Source organism: Oncorhynchus keta, chromosome 27 (assembly GCF_023373465.1).
Source record: "Oncorhynchus keta strain PuntledgeMale-10-30-2019 chromosome 27, Oket_V2, whole genome shotgun sequence".
Taxonomy (NCBI): Eukaryota; Metazoa; Chordata; class Actinopteri; order Salmoniformes; family Salmonidae; genus Oncorhynchus; species Oncorhynchus keta.
This window is the reverse complement of record NC_068447.1, coordinates 14,781,599-14,792,277: the sequence shown is the minus strand read 5'-3', so window position 1 is coordinate 14,792,277 and position 10,679 is coordinate 14,781,599. Positions and strand designations below refer to the sequence as shown.

The 10,679-nt window shown below is 45.4% G+C and overlaps 1 protein-coding gene across 2 annotated transcripts in view; it reads left to right on the top strand.

The window, feature by feature from the left end:
* Nucleotides 1-909: 909 nt before the first annotated feature.
* The window catches only part of LOC118374059 (potassium voltage-gated channel subfamily D member 3-like), a 93,839-nt gene continuing 84,069 nt past the window's right edge, over nucleotides 910-10,679 (top strand). The window contains exon 1 of one of the 2 annotated variants that reach the window (XM_052481804.1): nucleotides 910-1,110. The gene's annotated coding sequence lies outside the window, so the exon portion shown is untranslated. The remainder of the gene's footprint in view (nucleotides 1,111-10,679) is intronic. The other variant, XM_052481803.1, reaches the window with a different exon arrangement.

Here is a 10,679-nt window from a genome sequence, read left to right as displayed (position 1 = left end):
CAGTATGGGTTAATTTAGTTCACTTCTTGACTTATCCCACGGGACCCCACTGATCCAGTGATGAGTTGCCCCAAGCCAAGTCTCAGTCAATCCCTTCTCATTATTTCAGCTCTCAAGTACTGGCTGGAGGGGCGATGAGAGCTTTCTCATGTATCTAATACAGAACCTAGCCTACGTTAAAGACATTTTAATCCACAGTGAAGATGTTGTTGAGGGAGTCTTGTTGAGGACATGTTAAACCAGGGGTTGTGTTGACAGCAGGGTAGAGACGAGGAGTGGTGTAAGATCTTATCTGAACAGCCCCCTGCTGGTTTACTGCTCACAGTTACAGATAACAGCATAAATCAGGCCCTCAGTATCACAGAGTTGGTATAAACAGCATCACTGTTTCTGTTTCTCGGTCTCTTTCTCTGTCTCTTAAGTGTTTTGTATATAATCAAATCAAGTTTTATTGGTCACATTCACATGGTTAGCAGATGTTAATGCGAATGTAGCGAAATGCTTGTGCTTCTAGTTCCAACAGTGCAGTAATATCTAACAAGTAATATCTAACACACAAATCTAAAGGGGTGAATGTTTTCAAATTTGCTTTGTTAAAATCCCCAGCTACAATAAATGCGGCCTCCGGATATATAGTTTTGAGTTTACATAGAGTCGCTTGAGGGGGGATGTACACAGCTGTGACTATAATTGACGAGAATTCTCTTGGTAGGTAGAATGGCCGGCATTTGATTGTAAGGAATTCTAGGTAGGGTGAGCAAAAGGACTTGAGTTCCTGTATGTTGTTATGATTACATCATGAGTTGTTCATCATAAAGTATACACACCCGCCCTTCCTCTTCTTACAATTCCTAATGTCTCTCTGGAAGGCAACCCTTGCTTTAATTTCATCTACCTAGATGTCAAGAGACTGGACATTGGCGAGTATAGTATACTCTGGAGCGGTGAGTAATGTGCCTGTTTCCGAAGCCTGACCAGAAGACCGCTCCGTCTGCCCCTTCTGCGTCGCCGTTGTTTTCGGTCAGCTGCTGGGATTAGATCCTTTGTCCTGGGTGGTGGTCCGAAGAGAGGATCCACTTCTGGAAAGTCATATTCCTGGTTGTAATGTTGGTAAGTTCAAACGTTGCTCTTATGTCCAATAGCTCTTCCCGGCTGTATGTAATAGACTTAAGATTTCATGGGGTAACAATGTAAGAAATAATACATGAAAAAAAAAATACTGCATAGTTTCCTAAGAACGCGAAGCGAGGCGACCATCTCTATCGGCGCCATTTTGTGTACAGAAGGTGGAGGGTAGAATGTCTCAATAAAGAGCATTAAAAGTCTCTCTCTCTTTGTCTGGAGTCACTAACTGACTAACTGACTGAGTGACTGATTGATTGACTGATTAACTTAATGACTGACTGTCTGACTGACTTACTGACTGAAATGTCAAACCACTCTTAAAGAGTTTGTTTATGTGAGTACCCTGTCTGCGATAGTTGTATAGGAGCTCTCCGTGGTTCTGAATAGTTCCTGCTCCTCTCTACTACACTGACTCTCATTTCAGCAGGAAATCATGACAGATGATACTCCCCCTGAGAGTGACAGCCCCCCTCCCAATCCCTGAGCTACTGGGCTGTGGTCACAGTGCCCCTTCCTTTCTGTAATGTTGTTGTCTCTCCTCGTTTCCCACTCTCTCCTCGCAAAAACTCAGAGTGACAGCCAGCCAGCATACTGGATTAAATGAACTGGAGGTGTCACCTGCAATTTTTCTATCTGTGTGTTTTCACCTTGACCTTTTTACTGGTGAGAAGTCTGGGATTTGTTTCTGTTCTTACTTATTTGCTGTTACACACACGCGTTCACACACACACACACACACACACACACACACACACACACACACACACACACACACACACACACACCGTGACATAGTCCTGTGGGGTCACCAGCCACAGCGGCAGCAGGGGATTATGGTCCAAGCAGAAGGGTGTTGTTAAAGGAAGTGTGGTGTAGGAGGGAAACTACACAACACTTACCAAAAAAACAAGTCTAATTTGTAGTTTCACATGTTGAGCTTAAACTTTTTTCACGTCTTAAGTTTTCACATGTATTAAGTTCACATGTTAACGTCACCTTTTCACGTGAGAAGAAAAACGTTTTCAACTCACATGAAAATCGGGTATGCAGTTTCTCATGTGAAAATGTCACGTTCACGTTTGGATTTGCAATTTCACGTGTAAAAATCTAATTTGCAGTTTCACATATAAGAAGCAAAAAAATATAACTTTTCACATGTGGAATTGGTGGTGAAATAGTGTTATCCTCACATGTGAAAAGGTGGTGTTAACATGTTGCTGTAGCAATGTTTCCACATATGGAATTGCAAGCTCTGTAATGCCATTCTGTAAAAAGTTAACTTAGCCTACCTGAGTATAATAATTCAAGTGTGTTCAAAATAATGATTTCTTATTTCTGACCCATCGATGTTACTGCTGCAGGGGCACGCCTCATTTTTTCATCCATTGTTACGTAACCGTCGGAATAAGCCTACTGAAAAGAACAGAGAAACTAGCGATCCGTGTCATGTCTCCTGTTTAACATGTTCAAATTAGTGCTGTCTGAGTTAATCAGTTCATTCATTCATTGTCTGAAAGCATTCAAAATACACTGAAAACATCCTAAATACACTGAAAACATCCTAAATACACTGAAAACATCCTAAATTCACAATCTATACAGCTAAACACAAACATGCAATGTCAAAACAAGTTGACTTTTGGCAAAAATCAAACTGTCAGTATTCTTCTAATGCTTTTTGTATACAAAAAAAATAATAATTACAGCTCAATTCTAGCAAATTATGAATTTGATTTGATGAGTCATGATTAATCGCAAGAAATACTGCAATAAACTCAATTACATCTTTTGAATTGTTTGACTAGTTGACATCAGTCATGTTTCGGTCATGGTTACGAAGCCTGCAACTTCAAAATTAGTGTTGCCCCTCTTTGTTGAATGGTCAAGATGTTGGCTTCTCCTGTGGGAGACTCAGAGCCCAATCCTGCCAGTTATACAAGCACATATATGAAACATATAACACATATGAAATGTTGGGACATGACATGTCTGAGCCATGTAGAAAATAAACATGAAACTTCACACATGTCTTACTCACGTGTCTGTTTTTCCCATGCAACATTTTTCATGATTTGTTCACGTGAAAAATGTACGTGATATGACTGACTGACTGACTGACTGACTGACTGACTGACTGACTGACTGACTGACTCATGAAAATGTCACGTATTTGTTGTAAAGTGCTCTCTCTCCATCTGTCTATTCCTCTCTCCCCCAGCCCTCTTTTCATTTCTATATCCCTCTCTCTCTCTCTCCATCTGTCTATCCCTCTCTCCCCCAGCCCTCTTTTCATTTCTATATCCCTCTCTCTCTCTCTCTCTCTCTCCATCTGTCTATTCCTCTCTCCCCCAGCCCTCTTTTCATTTCTATATCCCTCTCTCTCTCTCTCTCCATCTGTCTATTCCTCTCTCCCCCAGCCCTCTTTTCATTTCTATATCCCTCTCTCTCTCTCTCTCTCCATCTGTCTATTCCTCTCTCCCCAGCCCTCTTTTCATTTCTATATCCCTCTCTCTCTCTCTCTCTCCATCTGTCTATTCCTCTCTCCCCAGCCCTCTAGTTCATTTCTATATCCCCCTCCCTGTCTATTCCTCTTCCCCCAGCCCTCTTTTCATTTCTATATCCCTTGCTCTTCTCTCTCTCTCTCTCTCCATCTGTCTATTCCTCTCTCCCCCAGCCCTCTTTTCATTTCTATATCCCTTGCTCTTCTCTCTCTCTCTCTCCATCTGTCTATTCCTCTCTCCCCCAGCCCTCTTTTCATTTCTATATCCCTTGCTCTTCTCTCTCTCTCTCTCTCCATCTGTCTATTCCTCTCTCCCCCAGCCCTCTTTTCATTTCTATATCCTTCTCTCTCTCTCTCTCTCTCTCCATCTGTCTATCCCTCTCTCCCCCAGCCCTCTTTTCATTTCTATATCCCTTGCTCTTCTCTCTCTCTCTCTCTCCATCTGTCTATTCCTCTCTCCCCCAGCCCTCTTTTCATTTCTATATCCCTTGCTCTTCTCTCTCTCTCTCTCTCCATCTGTCTATTCCTCTCTCCCCAGCCCTCTTTTCATTTCTATATCCCTTGCTCTTCTCTCTTCTCTCTCCATCTGTCTATCCCTCTCTCCCCCAGCCCTCTTTTCATTTCTATATCCCTTGCTCTTCTCTCTCTCTCTCCATCTGTCTATCCCTCTCTCCCCCAGCCCTCTTTTCATTTCTATATCCCTTGCTCTTCTCTCTCTCTCTCTCTCCATCTGTCTATTCCTCTCTCCCCAGCCCTCTTTTCATTTCTATATCCCTTGCTCTTCTCTCTCTCTCTCTCTCCATCTGTCTATTCCTCTCTCCCCCAGCCCTCTTTTCATTTCTATATTCCTCTTCTCTCTCTCTCTCTCTCCATCTGTCTATCCCTCTCTCCCCCAGCCCTCTTTTCATTTCTATATCCTCTCTCTCTCTCTCCATCTGTCTATTCCTCTCTCCCCAGCCCTCTTTTCATTTCTATATCCCTCTCTCTCTCTCCATCTGTCTATTCCTCTCTCCCCCAGCCCTCTTTTTCATTTCTATATCCTCTCTCTCTCTCTCCATCTGTCTATTCCTCTCTCCCCCAGCCCTCTTTTCATTTCTATATCCCTCTCTCTCTCTCTCCATCTGTCTATCCCTCTCTCCCCCAGCCCTCTTTTCATTTCTATATCCCTCTCTCTCTCTCTCCATCTGTCTATCCCTCTCTCCCCCAGCCCTCTTTTCATTTCTATATCCCTTGCTCTTCTCTCTCTCTCTCTCTCCATCTGTCTATTCCTCTCTCCCCCAGCCCTCTTTTCATTTCTATATCCCTTGCTCTTCTCTCTCTCTCCATCTGTCTATTCCTCTCTCCCCCAGCCCTCTTTTCATTTCTATATCCCTTGCTCTTCTCTCTCTCTCTCTCTCCATCTGTCTATTCCTCTCTCCCCCAGCCCTCTTTTCATTTCTATATCCCTCTCTCTCTCTCTCCATCTGTCTATTCCTCTCTCCCCCAGCCCTCTTTTCATTTCTATATCCCTTGCTCTTCTCTCTCTCTCTCTCTCCATCTGTCTATTCCTCTCTCCCCCAGCCCTCTTTTCATTTCTATATCCCTTGCTCTTCTCTCTCTCTCTCTCTCCATCTGTCTATTCCTCTCTCCCCCAGCCCTCTTTTCATTTCTATATCCCTTGCTCTTCTCTCTCTCTCTCTCTCCATCTGTCTATCCCTCTCTCCCCCAGCCCTCTTTTCATTTCTATATCCCTTGCTCTTCTCTCTCTCTCTCTCCATCTGTCTATCCCTCTCTCCCCAGCCCTCTTTTCATTTCTATATCCCTCGCTCTTCTCTCTCTCTCTCTCCATCTGTCTATTCCTCTCTCCCCCAGCCCTCTTTTCATTTCTATATCCCTTGCTCTTCTCGCTCTCTCTCTCCATCTGTCTATCCCTCTTTCCCCCAGCCCTCTTTTCATTTCTATATCCCTTGCTCTTCTCTCTCTCTCTCTCTCCATCTGTCTATTCCTCTCTCCCCCAGCCCTCTTTTCATTTCTATATCCCTCTCTCTCTCTCTCCATCTGTCTATCCCTCTCTCCCCCAGCCCTCTTTTCATTTCTATATCCCTTGCTCTTCTCTCTCTCTCTCTCTCCATCTGTCTATCCCTCTCTCCCCCAGCCCTCTTTTCATTTCTATATCCCTTGCTCTTCTCTCTCTCTCTCTCCCATCTGTCTATCCCTCTCTCCCCAGCCCTCTTTTCATTTCTATATCCCTTGCTCTTCTCTCTCTCTCTCTCTCCATCTGTCTATTCCTCTCTCCCCAGCCCTCTTTTCATTTCTATATCCCTTGCTCTTCTCTCTCTCTCTCTCTCCATCTGTCTATCCCTCTCTCCCCCAGCCCTCTTTTCATTTCTATATCCCTTGCTCTTCTCTCTCTCTCTCTCCATCTGTCTATCCCTCTCTCCCCCAGCCCTCTTTTCATTTCTATATCCCTCTCTCTCTCTCTCCATCTGTCTATCCCTCTCTCCCCCAGCCCTCTTTTCATTTCTATATCCCTCTCTCTCTCTCCATCTGTCTATTCCTCTCTCCCCCATCTTTCTATATCCTCTCTCTCTCTCTCCATCTGTCTTTCTCTCCCCAGCCCTCTTTTCATTTCTATATCCCTCTCTCTCTCTCTCCATCTGTCTATCCCTCTCTCCCCCAGCCCTCTTTTCATTTCTATATCCCTCTCTCTCTCTCTCCATCTGTCTATCCCTCTCTCCCCCAGCCCTCTTTTCATTTCTATATCCCTTGCTCTTCTCTCTCTCTCCATCTGTCTATTCCTCTCTCCCCAGCCCTCTTTTCATTTCTATATCCCTTGCTCTTCTCTCTCTCTCTCTCTCTCCATCTGTCTATTCCTCTCTCCCCAGCCCTCTTTTCATTTCTATATCCCTTCTCTCTCTCTCTCTCTCTCTCCATCTGTCTATTCCTCTCTCCCCCAGCCCTCTTTTCATTTCTATATCCCTCTCTCTCTCTCTCCGTCTGTCTATTCCTCTCTCCCCCAGCCCTCTTTTCATTTCTATATCCCTTGCTCTTCTCTCTCTCTCTCTCTCCATCTGTCTATTCCTCTCTCCCCCAGCCCTCTTTTCATTTCTATATCCTTGCTCTTCTCTCTCTCTCTCTCTCCATCTGTCTATTCCTCTCTCCCCCAGCCCTCTTTTCATTTCTATATCCCTTGCTCTTCTCTCTCTCTCTCTCTCCATCTGTCTATCCCTCTCTCCCCCAGCCCTCTTTTCATTTCTATATCCCTTGCTCTTCTCTCTCTCTCCATCTCTCCCTCCATCTGTCTATATCCTTGCTCTTCTCTCTCCCTGTCTAGCCCTCTTTTCATTTCTATATCCCTTGCTCTTCTCGCTCTCTCCATCTGTCTATCCCTCTCTCCCCCAGCCCTCTTTTCATTTCTATATCCCTTGCTCTTCTCTCTCTCTCTCTCTCCATCTGTCTATTCCTCTCTCCCCCAGCCCTCTTTTCATTTCTATATCCCTCTCTCTCTCTCTCCATCTGTCTATCCCTCTCTCCCCCAGCCCTCTTTTCATTTCTATATCCCTTGCTCTTCTCTCTCTCTCTCTCTCCATCTGTCTATCCCTCTCTCCCCCAGCCCTCTTTTCATTTCTATATCCCTTGCTCTTCTCTCTCTCTCTCTCCATCTGTCTATCCCTCTCTCCCCCAGCCCTCTTTTCATTTCTATATCCCTTGCTCTTCTCTCTCTCTCTCTCTCCATCTGTCTATTCCTCTCTCCCCCAGCCCTCTTTTCATTTCTATATCCCTTGCTCTTCTCTCTCTCTCTCTCTCCATCTGTCTATTCCTCTCCCCCAGCCCTCTTTTCATTTCTATATCCCTCTTCTCTCTCTCTCTCTCCATCTGTCTATCCTCTCTCTCCCCCAGCCCTCTTTTCATTTCTATATCCCTCTCTCTCTCTCCCATCTGTCTATTCCTCTCTCCCCCAGCCCTCTTTTCATTTCTATATCCCTCTCTCTCTCTCTCCATCTGTCTATTCCTCTCTCCCCCAGCCCTCTTTTCATTTCTTTATCCTCTCTCTCTCTCCATCTGTCTATTCCTCTCTCCCCCAGCCCTCTTTTTCATTTCTATATCCCTCTCTCTCTCTCCATCTGTCTATTCCTCTCTCCCCCAGCCCTCTTTTCATTTCTATATCCTCTCTCTCTCTCTCCATCTGTCTATTCCTCTCTCCCCAGCCCTCTTTTCATTTCTATATCCCTTGCTCTTCTCTCTCTCTCTCCATCTGTCTATTCCTCTCTCCCCCAGCCCTCTTTTCATTTCTATATCCTTGCTCTTCTCTCTCTCTCTCCATCTGTCTATTCCTCTCTCCCCCAGCCCTCTTTTCATTTCTATATCCCTTGCTCTTCTCTCTCTCTCTCTCCATCTGTCTATTCCTCTCTCCCCAGCCCTCTTTTCATTTCTATATCCCTTGCTCTTCTCTCTCTCTCTCTCCATCTGTCTATTCCTCTCTCCCCCAGCCCTCTTTTCATTTCTATATCCCTTGCTCTTCTCTCTCTCTCTCTCTCTCTCCATCTGTCTATTCCTCTCTCCCCCAGCCCTCTTTTCATTTCTATATCCCTTGCTCTTCTCTCTCTCTCTCTCTCCATCTGTCTATTCCTCTCTCCCCCAGCCCTCTTTTCATTTCTATATCCCTTGCTCTTCTCTCTCTCTCTCTCTCCATCTGTCTATTCCTCTCTCCCCCAGCCCTCTTTTCATTTCTATATCCCTTGCTCTTCTCTCTCTCTCTCTCTCCATCTGTCTATTCCTCTCTCCCCCAGCCCTCTTTTCATTTCTATATCCTTGCTCTTCTCTCTCTCTCTCTCTCCATCTGTCTATCCCTCTCTCCCCCAGCCCTCTTTTCATTTCTATATCCCTTGCTCTTCTCTCTCTCTCTCTCTCCATCTGTCTATTCCTCTCTCCCCCAGCCCTCTTTTCATTTCTATATCCCTTGCTCTTCTCTCTCTCTCTCTCTCTCCATCTGTCTATTCCTCTCTCCCCCAGCCCTCTTTTCATTTCTATATCCCTTGCTCTTCTCTCTCTCTCTCTCTCATCTGTCTATTCCTCTCTCCCCCAGCCCTCTTTTCATTTCTATATCCCTTGCTCTTCTCTCTCTCTCTCTCCATCTGTCTATCCCTCTCTCCCCCAGCCCTCTTTTCATTTCTATATCCCTTGCTCTTCTCTCTCTCTCTCTCTCCATCTGTCTATCCCTCTCTCCCCCAGCCCTCTTTTCATTTCTATATCCCTTGCTCTTCTCTCTCTCTCTCTCCATCTGTCTATCCCTCTCTCCCCCAGCCCTCTTTTCATTTCTATATCCCTTGCTCTTCTCTCTCTCTCTCTCTCTCCATCTGTCTATCCCTCTCTCCCCCAGCCCTCTTTTCATTTCTATATCCCTTGCTCTTCTCTCTCTCTCTCTCCATCTGTCTATTCCTCTCTCCCCCAGCCCTCTTTTCATTTCTATATCCCTTGCTCTTCTCTCTCTCTCCATCTGTCTATTCCTCTCTCCCCCAGCCCTCTTTTCATTTCTATATCCCTCTCTCTCTCTCTCCATCTGTCTATTCCTCTCTCCCCCAGCCCTCTTTTCATTTCTATATCCCTCTCTCTCTCTCTCCATCTGTCTATTCCTCTCTCCCCAGCCCTCTTTTCATTTCTATATCCCTCTCTCTCTCTCCATCTGTCTATCCCTCTCTCCCCCAGCCCTCTTTTTCATTTCTATATCCCTTGCTCTTCTCTCTCTCTCTCCATCTGTCTATTCCTCTCTCCCCCAGCCCTCTTTTCATTTCTATATCCCTTGCTCTTCTCTCTCTCTCTCCATCTGTCTATTCCTCTCTCCCCCAGCCCTCTTTTCATTTCTATATCCCTTGCTCTTCTCTCTCTCTATCTGTCTATCCCTCTCTCCCCCAGCCCTCTTTTCATTTCTATATCCCTTGCTCTTCTCTCTCTCTCTCTCCATCTGTCTATTCCTCTCTCCCCCAGCCCTCTTTTCATTTCTATATCCCTTGCTCTTCTCTCTCTCTCTCCATCTGTCTATTCCTCTCTCCCCAGCCCTCTTTTCATTTCTATATCCCTCTCTCTCTCTCTCCATCTGTCTATTCCTCTCTCCCCAGCCCTCTTTTCATTTCTATATCCCTCTCTCTCTCTCTCCATCTGTCTATTCCTCTCTCCCCCAGCCCTCTTTTCATTTCTATATCCCTTGCTCTTCTCTCTCTCTCCATCTGTCTATTCCTCTCTCCCCCAGCCCTCTTTTCATTTCTATATCCCTTGCTCTTCTCTCTCTCTCTCTCCATCTGTCTATTCCTCTCTCCCCCAGCCCTCTTTTCATTTCTATATCCCTTGCTCTTCTCTCTCTCTCTCTCTCCATCTGTCTATTCCTCTCTCCCCCAGCCCTCTTTTCATTTCTATATCCCTTGCTCTTCTCTCTCTCTCTCTCTCCATCTGTCTATTCCTCTCTCCCCCAGCCCTCTTTTCATTTCTATATCCCTTGCTCTTCTCTCTCTCTCTCTCTCCATCTGTCTATTCCTCTCTCCCCCAGCCCTCTTTTCATTTCTATATCCCTTGCTCTTCTCGCTCTCTCTCTCCATCTGTCTATTCCTCTCTCCCCCAGCCCTCTTTTCATTTCTATATCCCTTGCTCTTCTCTCTCTCTCTCTCCATCTGTCTATTCCTCTCTCCCCCAGCCCTCTTTTCATTTCTATATCCCTTGCTCTTCTCTCTCTCTCTCTCTCCATCTGTCTATTCCTCTCTCCCCCAGCCCTCTTTTCATTTCTATATCCCTTGCTCTTCTTCTCTCTCTCTCCATCTGTCTATTCCTCTCTCCCCAGCCCTCTTTTCATTTCTATATCCCTTGCTCTTCTCTCTCTCTCTCTCTCCATCTGTCTATTCCTCTCTCCCCCAGCCCTCTTTTCATTTCTATATCCCTTGCTCTTCTCTCTCTCTCTCTCTCCATCTGTCTATCCTCTCTCCCCCTCCCCAGCCCTCTTTTCATTTCTATATCCCTTGCTTTCTCTCTCTCTCTCTCTCCATCTGTCTATCCCTCTCTCCCCCAGCCCTCTTTTCATTTCTATATC